Here is a 10,925-nt window from a genome sequence, read left to right as displayed (position 1 = left end):
CGTTCGCATCGCTTTGCTCCTAGCCCAACGCCTGCATGTTAACCAAGGGCAGAAGCGCAGAGCGGGCCGGGGGCAGCATCGCCCTTCCCTGCAGATGCAGGGGCGGGCGGCACCGGCCCGCGCAGGCTCCCGCCCTTCCCTCTCGTCCCCGATTCCCTCGGGGCTCCCGGGGGATCACGGAGACCAGCCAAGGGCTCCAGGACGCCCCGAGGTGCCGCTCGCCGCCCGACACGGCCGCAGCTCCCCTGGCCCCGCCGGCAGCCCCGCCATCTCCCCCGGCAGCGCCGTTGCTGCGCTCTCACTTTCTGCGCACCGATTTATTAAAAGTTTGCAATTTCCTGAATTCTCCCCCTTTTAGGTATAATTAGTCTGGGATTTGATCTTCCCCCGCAGTGAAAACAAATGGAAGCCTCTCGTTTAAAGCTGCTGCTAGCTCTAATTAACGGCCTTGCAAAGTTCAGCTTGTTAGCAGCAATGCTTGTCAATAGGTAAGCGTGTATTAGCTGCCCAATTACAATAACAGGGTACTCGGATTTTTCAGAAATAGATAAAAAAAAAACCCTTTGCCATTTTCACTTCATCCAATTTCAATATTTTGACCTTTTTAAAGCTACTATAAAAAATGCGCCTAATAAAGACCAAAAAATGCTGCTTATTGATCCGATGATCGCTGTGCGTGCAGGTAGCTCACATTTTATGCGCTGGCTTCGCTGCTGAACACGAGAATTCGGCCGGCCGGGAGTTAGGGCAGCTCGGCGCCAGGCTTACAAGCGCTGATGGTTGTTGCATGGGTACAACGCCAGTATGCAGACCAAAATATCCCCGATTCCATACACCCGGCCACGGGACACTGCGCTAGAAGAGTCACGTAGCGCAAAACAACAACCACACAAGCTTAGCCCCGACACGACACGACGCCGCGGCAGCCGCTGCGGCCAAGGAGGCAGCAGCCCCGGCTGCGCGCAGGGCTGCCAGCCCGGCACGGCTGCGCGCCAGGCCCAAGTGAGCCGGGGGAAGGAGCGCCCGCGCCAGCACTGCCGCTGCTGCTGCTGGTGCTGCGGGATGGCCCTCCTGGCTCTGGAGCACCCGCGCCGGCACTGCTGCTGCTGCTGCCGCTGCTGCTGGTGCTGCGGGACGGCCCTGCCGGCTTCGGAGCGCCCGCGCCGGCGCTGCGGCTGCTGTGGGACATGCACAGGGGCCGTGCGCGCGGGGCACAGGGCTGCGGGCACGGGGGCCAGCGCCCAGCGCGTCACCCCACTTCTCTGGCCGCCTCCTGCGCTCGGCGTCAGCGAGGCGCGCGCGCTCCTGCACCCCACGCGCAGCGACTGGCCATGCGGCGCAGAGCGAGCGTGTCCCGCGGAACAGCCCGTCCCGCCGCGTGCTGCCGGCGGCCACGTGCGGCCGTGGCCTGCGGCTCACACGTCAGAGCTGGGGGAGCCCGAGAGGCCGCTCCCCACGCTCGGCCTCCGCACGGCTTCGCTGTCCAGGAGGAGACCTCGGCAGCCCTGTTCCCATCCGTGCGGGAAGTGTTTCCAAACGGGCGCGCAGCTCTCCTCCAATGCATGCTTCGTGCTTGGAAGGGAAATGCCGGGAATCAGGACCAAGAGTGCCACCAAGCGGCACTGGCACCGTGCGGCCCAGCCCGTGCCCTCTGCTCCGCGCCGCCCCGCGCAGAGCTGCGGGCACAAACGCAGCCGCTCCGTCCACCTGCCCCGGCTGCTACACAGCAACACACGGCGCTACCCAGGGCTCCAGTGGCACCAGGTTGGGAAGATTGAAAAAGTTAGAGTGTTTGGAAACGCCTTTCCCGCTCGACCAGTGCTCTAGCTCCCTTCCTGTTAGAGAGCACTGCATGGCAGGCACTACAGCCCCAACAGGGGCTCTCGAGGAGCAGGAGAGGGAGCAGCGCACAGCCCAAGGGCAGAGCAAGCTGAGTCGCTGCCTGCGCTGCTGCGTCTCGCTGCTCTGGCACGCCAAGGCCATGGGACGGAGGCTGAGGACGGAGGCTGGCGGAGGCCGTGGGATGGAGGGCGGTGGAGGCCACGGGACACGGCCCGGTGGAGGCGGAGGGACGCGGCCCGGCTCGGCACAGCCCTGTGCAGGTTGCGGCCCGGCTCAGCGCAGCCTCATGCAGGTTGCAGGATGCGGCCCAGCTCGGCACAGCCTCATGCAGGTTGCGGCCTGGCTCAGCGCAGCCTCGTGCAGGTTGCAGGATGCGGCCCAGCTCGGCACAGCCTCATGCAGGTTGCGGGATGCGGCCCAGCTCAGCACGGTCTGGTGCACGTTGCAGGATGCGGCCCAGCTCGGCACAGCCTGGTGAAGGCCGCAGGACGCGGCCTGGTTCGGCGCTCGCCCGAGCAGCGCGGCTGCAGCGGCCGGGTCCGCGCAGCTCGGCACGCACCAGAACTCCTAGGCTGCCCTGCAGGGTTTCAGGGGGACGATCTTCAATTTCCACAAGTTTAGAAATTAACGCTGTGGTCTGAGAGCTTACAGACATGGCCAGGATCAAATCCCTGACCTGGAAGTAGTTCAGAGCGATTCCAGGGCTACAGTGAAACCAGAACCGCTGCTCGAGTCCTCGTGGCTCTTCCAACAGCAAACCTCGGCTGGTAACTGCCCAGCCTGGGCACGTGCCCTGCGCTCGCCCCGGGCCGCGTCCCGGTCGGCGCGCGGGCGGGCGCCGGGGAAGGGTCGCTGCAGGCCGTGCAGAGCGCTCCATGCACTGCTGCAGGCAGCGCAGCCGGCCTGCACGGAGCCCGGCAGCAGCAGGCGGGCGCGCAGCCCGGCCCGCGCGGCGCCGCTGCACACAGGGGGGTGCTAGCGGCACAGGAATGCGCGGGGACGCCCGCGCACGCTCCGCCTCCCGGAAAATGAAACCCACGGCCTTGCCACTTAAAGCAGCTCATCACAAAGCACATTATCCCACTGCTACATAGGCAGCAGCTGGATTCGGCACCGTCCTTGGCTCCCTAATCCCTGCAAACCTGGCTTCCTCCTCAATCAATACAGAAGGGAAAGGGACATGGGGCTGCCTTGCTCGGGGACACGCCTGGCTGCAGGGTCAAGGTGCAGCAGGGCTGCGGGTGACCGCGGCTGCACGCAGCCAGGACCTGCTCACGAGGGCCTGTCTGCGGAAAGTACGGGCTCGCGGGGACTTCTTACACTTCCGTTTTAACAGCAGAATTCAAATATTTTCTTCAAACGAGTGTTTTTTGGCTGTTCGTTCCTCCCCTAGAGCATCTACATTAGATTTAACGATGCACTGAACAAACCCTGCCAGGCTGGATTTGCCATGCTGTTCCATTTTAGGCAGTGCCCAATCTCCGCTCCTGCAGCCACGGAGGGCACACGCGGCCGGAGCAGGGGCTCACAGGCCGGCAGGACGGGCCGCAGTGCTGCTGTGTCCCGGGAAAGGCCCGGGGCGCCGCGGAGCGCGGGGTGAGGCTGGCAGCCCGCAGCGCCCGCAGTGCCCGCAGTGCCTGCAGCGCCCGCAGCGCCCGCAGAGCCCACAGCACCCGCAGTGCCTGCAGTGCCTTCAGCGCCCGCAGCGCCTTCAGCGCCCGCAGCGCCCGCAGTGCCCGCAGTGCCTTCAGCGCCCGCAGCGCCTGCAGCGCCCGCAGTGCCCGCAGCGCCCGCAGTGCCCGCAGTGCCTGCAGTGCCCGCAGCGCCTGCAGCGCCCGCAGCGCGCAGCTTGCGGGTGACGCCGCCCAGGGTGCAGCAGCTGCAGCTGGGCAGGGAGGAGACGCTGACATTTAGCAAGGTGCCACAGAACAGAAGTCTTGCTATCACAGAGATGACTAATTCACTTATGTGTCTGACATTCATCTTCTCAGAGTGCTGAAATCAAGATAATTTCTACTTCAGTAGCACAGGAATGAGCGATTCAATTCAAATCAAATAATAAAAGTTCCCTTCTAAGTCATCTTGGGAAGGAATATTTTAGAAAGATGTTCTTGGTTCATCAGCTGCATAGGTCTTAACAGAGCATAAGGGGCCATCTCCAGCTGCAAGGTACACTGCAAATCAGTAAATAATACCAATAATAATGCCAAAACAGAAGCATGCTCAGGTAACATTGGGGAGGTTAGGGAAGCTAGGTTCTGCACCTCTAGCAGAAAAACAAAGCCAAAATCCAGCAAGTGACAAGAGATGCATTTGTTTCTGGTTGCATTGGCAGGGCAGCAAACGGAAGGTTTCTGCTGTGCCCTCAGTGACACACGCAGCTCGTTCCCACCCGTGTTTGGAGCGAGGCAGGAGCGGATGGCGCCTCTGCAGTGCGAAGGGCCCGGAACCAGGGCAGAGCCACGGGGATTAACCAGGGCAGCACAGAGCAACACACCACCCGTGCCAACAGAAACCATGCTTCGAGTTCAACGGGACTGCATTTGAGACAGGACTTAACTCCTAGCCTTCATGCAAGTAAAGCACCCAAAGCCAAGAATGCTCAGGAACAAGCAACTCAGGAACAATGCATAAAAAAGCATTGAGGAAAAGCCTTGTAAGGACTGCAAGGACTTCAGCTAAAGTGAGGAAACAGCATTTATGTTTTGCTGGCATTTTCCTGCTTCACCTGCAGGAAACCAAAACGCAGGAACAGCTCCTGTGCCCATCCCACTGCAGCAGGGCAAGGCTGCAGCAGCACGGCATGTCCCACACGCTTCAGTGCTGAGTCAAACCAGGCACAAAAAAAAACACAAAACAAAATGGAAAGAAATATATGGAGCTGCTGTACATGTCCAATCAGCCTCAAGGTTGAAAGCAACTGCCATCCATTACCATCAAGCACTGCTGGGCATTTGGAAGGGACATCAAGGACATTTGGAAAGTGGTAGCAATGAGAGAGGGCAGGGAAGCGGAGCGGAAGGGTTGGATGTGCAGGAGGGTGCACAGGGTCGCTCCCAGGGCCGCGCTCTGTGCAGGGCCCCTGGCTGCCCACACAGGGCCAGAGCCACACGGGGACAGCGGGGACGGCTGCCCTCCGCGGCCACCGCCAACGTGTCGCTCTGTGGGGCCAGGGGCTGCTTCTGCACCTCAGCTTTCTTCACTTGAAAAGTAAAAACAAAATGAAGGCACACCTTTTCATATGCATATGTTTCCCCCCTGCAGCTCAAATCTTTAAAAAACGTTTCCTAACAGTTCTTTCTATGCGCAGACTTCCTTGACCAGAAACGCAGTATTTTAATACCTGCTGGCCAAGGTGGGAATTCAGAATTATGGGAAACAGAGCCTTTTCAAATAAAGAGTCTGTGCAGACAGCAAGGACTTCAGCTAAGGCGTCAGGGATTCAGCTTGCCGGCCCTGGGGGATCGGAAAGGCCCCGCCGGGGTCCCCATGCAGCGAGCGGGAGGCTGGAAGCACCTCGCTGCGCTCCTCCCTCCTGCGAGGGACGAGGGGCTGCGGCACCCGCGTCCTCCAGGGAAGGACCCCGAGAGCACACAGAGAGCCACGGCGGGAAGGGAAGGGAAGGGAAGGGAAGGCCGCGGAAAGAGGGGCAGGGCAAACGGAAGAGCTGCAGCAGCGGGACGGGGACAAGGCGCTTCCGAGGAGGGCAGGGCAGCCGCATCCGCAGGGGAGCGGGCAGGCCGCGCGGCACCGGAGCCGCCCGCGCCAGGCGGCTCCCAGCACGGTGACGCCGGCCACAGCAGGGAGCGCAGCGCCGGCGGGGAGCCCTGCGCCGCCGGGCAGCGCCGCAGCGAGGGCAGGCGCGCGGGAGCCGCGCGTTCCCCGCATTCTGCGTGGCGCCAAGGGAGGCAAGCCCCAAAACGAGCCCCGGGGGCTGCCAACTGCTGCGTCGTGGCACGACTGCTTAGCCCCAAAGCCAGATGTGACCCCTGCCTCGGCCTCAGGAACACGCAAGATCCCACCCCAACCCGCGCTTGGAGCAGCCAACACTGCTTGGGGTCCCTGCAAGACTGACAAAGACTTAACGCCCTTTAGAATTTATCATCAACTTATAAAGACACACAAAAATAAGCTTGTTAAGAGGCAACTAAGGTGATTAAATCTTTTAGATGGGAAGGAGGCTACTTAATTCCAAGCCCAGTGTTGAGAAGCAGTGCATACTGCCTCTCGGGTAGGCTCGGAGAAGGACAGGCGCAGAGCTGAAAGCGTGCTGAGAAGGGAAATCTTCACACAGGAGAAGGTGGCTTTGAAAAACCTCAAGTAATGACCAAATAAGCATGGATCAAACTCGGGGAGATTAAATGTAAAATGTAATAAGGAAAAAAAAAAAAGGAAAATGAAAAAAGGGTGAGGAGGCAGAAGGAATCCAATTATAACTTCCAAGAATACAACAAGCCCTAATAATCTTTCTTCAAACAGTAATAACCTGTTAAACAAAACTATGCTTAGAGTTCCAGTTATGCAGATAACCTGCAGTTGTTAAGAAAACTGTGAGGGACAGTTTATATTTACTGCACGCAGCAGCAAATCAGCGCGGAAGCAGAGCTGCCGTGCCCCCTGCGCAGACGCGCGCCCGTGTCCTGCGCCGCAGGCACAGCCGCACGGAGCCAGCACTCCCGCTGCGGCCCGAGCAGCGGGGCCTTGGACGTGACCAGGGCAGGGATTGCACTGAAGTGTCCAGAGCGCTGAGTTTCTGTTCAGCCAAAGGTTGTCCTTCTAATGCCAGAAAGCAACTCCCATATTGCAGCACGAAAACACGCAGTGAGGTGATTCAGGAGGTGATTCAGCTGTCAAAGATTCTTTCTTTCCATTTTAGGAAAAAAACCCCACTGCTTTTAATAGTCTAAAGCTAAAGCTGCCGAGGGTTCTTGGTGAGCGGCACCCGCAGCTCAGGTATCTGCAGCTCGCGTTCCTCCGCACACCCTTCGGTTCTCAGCAGGCCCAGGACAGGCGCGCGGCGCCGCGGGGTCCCTGCGCGGGGCCGGCGAGCAGGACGAGCAGCACGTCCAGGCAGGCGTGTCTGCGCTTGCAGCCCGTGTCCTCGTCCCTGCCTTCCCCCCGGAGCCCTGCAGAGCCCCGCGGCGCGGCCGAGAGCAGCGCCAGCCCCGGGTTACCATCACCCCGCGCCTCTTGTGACACTCGGTGACACTTGGGACACTGCGGGAACGGCTGTTCCGGAGGTGCCAGGGTTGCTACGGCCCGGGCTTTGGGACGGCCCTAAGGGGGGTGTTCACAGAGCCGGGACCGAGGGAAGCAAGCTGAGGCTCCCCTAACTAAAGAGGAAAGTTTCAGCGCTACTCACCTCCCGTTTGCAATACTTTTTGGTGCCGCATTGACATTTTTAAAATTAGATAATAAGGCTAAATACAGAGCTAATAAAACTAGTTCGCTAGCTTATCAACTTCTTCCTTTGAAAAGAAGTTGGAGAATTTGGGAAGCGGACAACATTTCTACAGGAAAGCCTCCTGCTTTTGTAGCCTAAGAACTATGGCTGTTTTTATGTCAGTTAGTATGCAATATGTGTCTGTTAGTGAAATGTGCCATCTCTAGCACCCAGCTGTACTTCACCCCACGATAAATGCTGTTTCTGTGGCTTTATTTGCAGAGGGGCAGTCAGGAAAGCGCAGCCTGGAGCCGCCAGAGGAGCCGGGCCTTTGTTTGGCCATGAACAGATAATGGGAAATGAGAAGAGCAGGACAACTGCTGGGAGCTGGCAAGGACGCGCCACGCGGCATATGTCAGGGGGCACGGAGCAACTGGCTGGGCAGGAGGCTATTTTGAGCAACCCTTTGCAAACATCGCTGCCAGAAGCTTTTCTTGCTAAGTGCGGCAAGAGCAAAGTGTCACTTTCCCCCGAGCGTAACTCGTGAATGCGTTACACTAAACCCCGCATCTAAAAATGGCTAATGCGCGCACTCTGTGCTTTAATTCTGGGAATTACATGGAAACATCACCCCCCTCTCATCCTATCGCTTGGATAATGACCTCTCCCACCGGCTCCTGTGCCCAGTCCAGCACCAGCACATGGATAGCTGGGCACTGGAAAAAAAAAACAGCAATTTAATAGAAGTGATGAATGTCAGCGTTTTGCAATTCTGGAAAGTTCCCTAGCCTGTAACAGGCAGCCCTCAGCCTTTCACAACGGCAACAAAAGAAGCTATTTTTGGTAAAGCAGAAGTGAGCAGAGTAACATTTAAGAAAATCTCCCACAAATGTCAGACAATTTTAATCAGCTTTATAGATTGCAAACCAGCCAACGGAAAGCGAGTGGCTCAATCCTTTTTGAATTTGAATTCCAAACTTTAGAACATATATAAAAACATACAGAAAATCTAACTAGTTGCTTGATTTTATGGAACCTATACTCTGAATAGAATTAAAGAGAACAGGTGCATTCTGGAAATATATTTAACTTGTTTTTTTAATCTTCTTAAATTCCTGTGAAGTCCTTTAAAAAAAAAAAAAATCCTGTTCATAAAACCCACAGATTAGAAATGAACAAATGCATGCGTCTGTTTCAGGATGCTAACTTAATTATCAGCTATTTTAATTTCAATCTACTGAGTAGTAGGATACCCTCAAAACAAATTTATCTATGTCAACACTTAAATTCTCTCTCAAATTATGCATACTCATTAACTTACATGAGTTGACGGGCTTCATGGCATCAGGTTCACTCCACAAACACATCAGCACACAACTCCGCCACACAGACACAGTGAAACACTAAGCTCATTAACACAAATGCCACCATAATTAGCACGGTGTATACCAGGGGGGCCGCTTCCAAAGGCAGGCCGGGTTCCCGGGGCCTTGGCCGTCCCGTTATCCTGTGGCTCTGCATTCCCGGGGGGTGTCCGTGCTCCTTGTCCCTGCAGCCGCCCGCGGGGTGACCGCGGCCATCCCAACACAGGCACAAGGGATGGTCAAACTCTTTCCTTTGCGTTTTTTTTACAGCTTACCACTCAACAAGCAGCTCGCCATAGTATCAGTATGACACACACAATATGCCACAAACTCTCCCTGTAAAAATATTGAGTTTTCACTGATTTTGGATTAGCTGTTAAATTGCTCAGCAGTGCCTAAGAGCTCATGTCATGAACCTGAATCGTGACGAGCAGCTCGCATCAAGATTTACGCAGATTCACGCCAACAGAGGGACATTAAATTTTTCCTCTCGGTTCAATAATGGAATGAAGCAAGTGCTAACTTCAAGCTGAAATAGGATTTCAAAGCACAGGGCCTACTCTGTGATTGACTTATGTGTATTCAGGTCACAACATACATAAATTTCAACTTTTACTTAAATATACTTTTATTGCTAATACAAATCAACCCATCAAGATTGAGCTTCTTTAAGATTAAATGAATACTATTTGGATTTACACTAATAATATAGCACATTTCATTACCTAAAGAATTTTCATATATCATAGAAGACTATCATAGTCTTCCTTTCTAACACAAAACTTTTGGATATCCATTAAACTATGACACAGATATAATATTAATTTCCTATATGAAAGTAAGTGCATAATCATTATGCACAATGAATGCAGAAGCCAATTGGAAAATTGAGTGAGCTTTCAACAGGGAAGAAACATTTCAATAGAACAGAGCCTTGATAGCAAATAAAAAGCAACTAGCAGCTACTTGCTGCATAAAAGAGCAGTTTCCTACACCCACAAAGAAGAAACTCTCAGAACCACGAGATGAAGAAAAATATCTTATTTTAATATATTACTATCATCCTCCAAACTAGCTAAGTCTTTAAACTCTACTTGATGTCACCTTCTCAGGGCCTTACACATGAAAAACTTGTCAACATGGGAGGTAAAGGAAATTAACTAATTTGTATTTCTTTCCACTCTTGGGAAGTAGGCGGTAAAAGCTGCATCTTCACAGCTTTCAGAGTGTCTCCTGATTCAGGAAAAAGCACCTGGAATAAGAAGCTGAAACGGCCGGAGCACCCGTCCCGCCTGGCTTTGCCACGGCTTGCCCAGCGAGGAGGGAGCTGCCCGTGCCGTGGCCGGTCCCGGCTCGGCAGGGAGCCGCGCGCTCCACGCCGGCTGCTCCGCGCGGCCCCGCTCGGCCGTCCTGCCGGCTGTCCCCAGCCCGCTCCCGGCCTCCCGGCCCTTGCCCTCGTCCCGTTCGGGCCACTTACCTTACTCCAGGTACTCCTGTTAGGTGCGGGCTCTTGCGGCCCTCTCCATTGGGATGGATGACCCTCTCCGTCGGATAACCTATCTTCTCTTTGAGGATAACCAACTCTGTTAGGATGACCAGTCCCTTCCACTGGGATAACTGGCTCTCTCCATTGGAATGACCACTCCTCTCCATTGGGATAACCAGCCCTCTCCAGCTGGATAAACAGTCCTCTCTTTTGGGATGACCAGTCCTCTCCGTTGGGATAACTGCCCCTCTCTGTTGGTATGACCAGTCATCTCCATTGAGACCTCTCCATGGGGATGACTACTCATGTCTTTTGGGATAACCAGTCCTCTTGGTTGGCATAATGGGTCCTCTCCATTACAATAACTTGCCCTTTCCATTGGGATAACAGGCCCTCTGCATTGGGATGACCAACCCCCTCCAGCTGAATAACCAGTCCTCTCCATTGGGATAACTGGTTCTCTCTCTGAGGACAACCGTCCCTCTCAGTCTCCTCATTGGGATAATCAGTTCTCGCCGTTGGGATGACCGGGCTGTTTTACCTCATGCTGCTCTGGATTTGGTCTTCGCTCAGGGATGAATGCAAAGGAAGTGTTTTGGGGGTCTTCTTTGGGGTTTGTTTGGTTGTTTTGCTTTTAATAAAAGCTCTCATGTTTTAGACTTCAGAAAAAGGCCAGCGGGGGGAGAAAACATGTCCAACAACAAAACTGCTTTCCAGACTTGGCAGCTCTGAGCACTCGGCGCGGCCGTCCAGCCCTCAGGAGGGCCCTGCAGCGCCGGCCGCCGCCTCACGGCCCGCACCGAGCCCGGAGGGCGGCGGCCTCGAGGGGCGCCCGGAGCCGCGCGCGCTG

This window comes from Tinamus guttatus, unplaced genomic scaffold (assembly GCF_059628265.1).
Source record: "Tinamus guttatus ecotype Peru unplaced genomic scaffold, ASM5962826v1 Tinamus_guttatus_pri_ptg000079l, whole genome shotgun sequence".
Lineage (NCBI taxonomy): Eukaryota > Metazoa > Chordata > Aves > Tinamiformes > Tinamidae > Tinamus > Tinamus guttatus.
The sequence above is the reverse complement of the archived record's forward strand: the minus strand, read 5'-3'. Positions refer to the sequence as shown.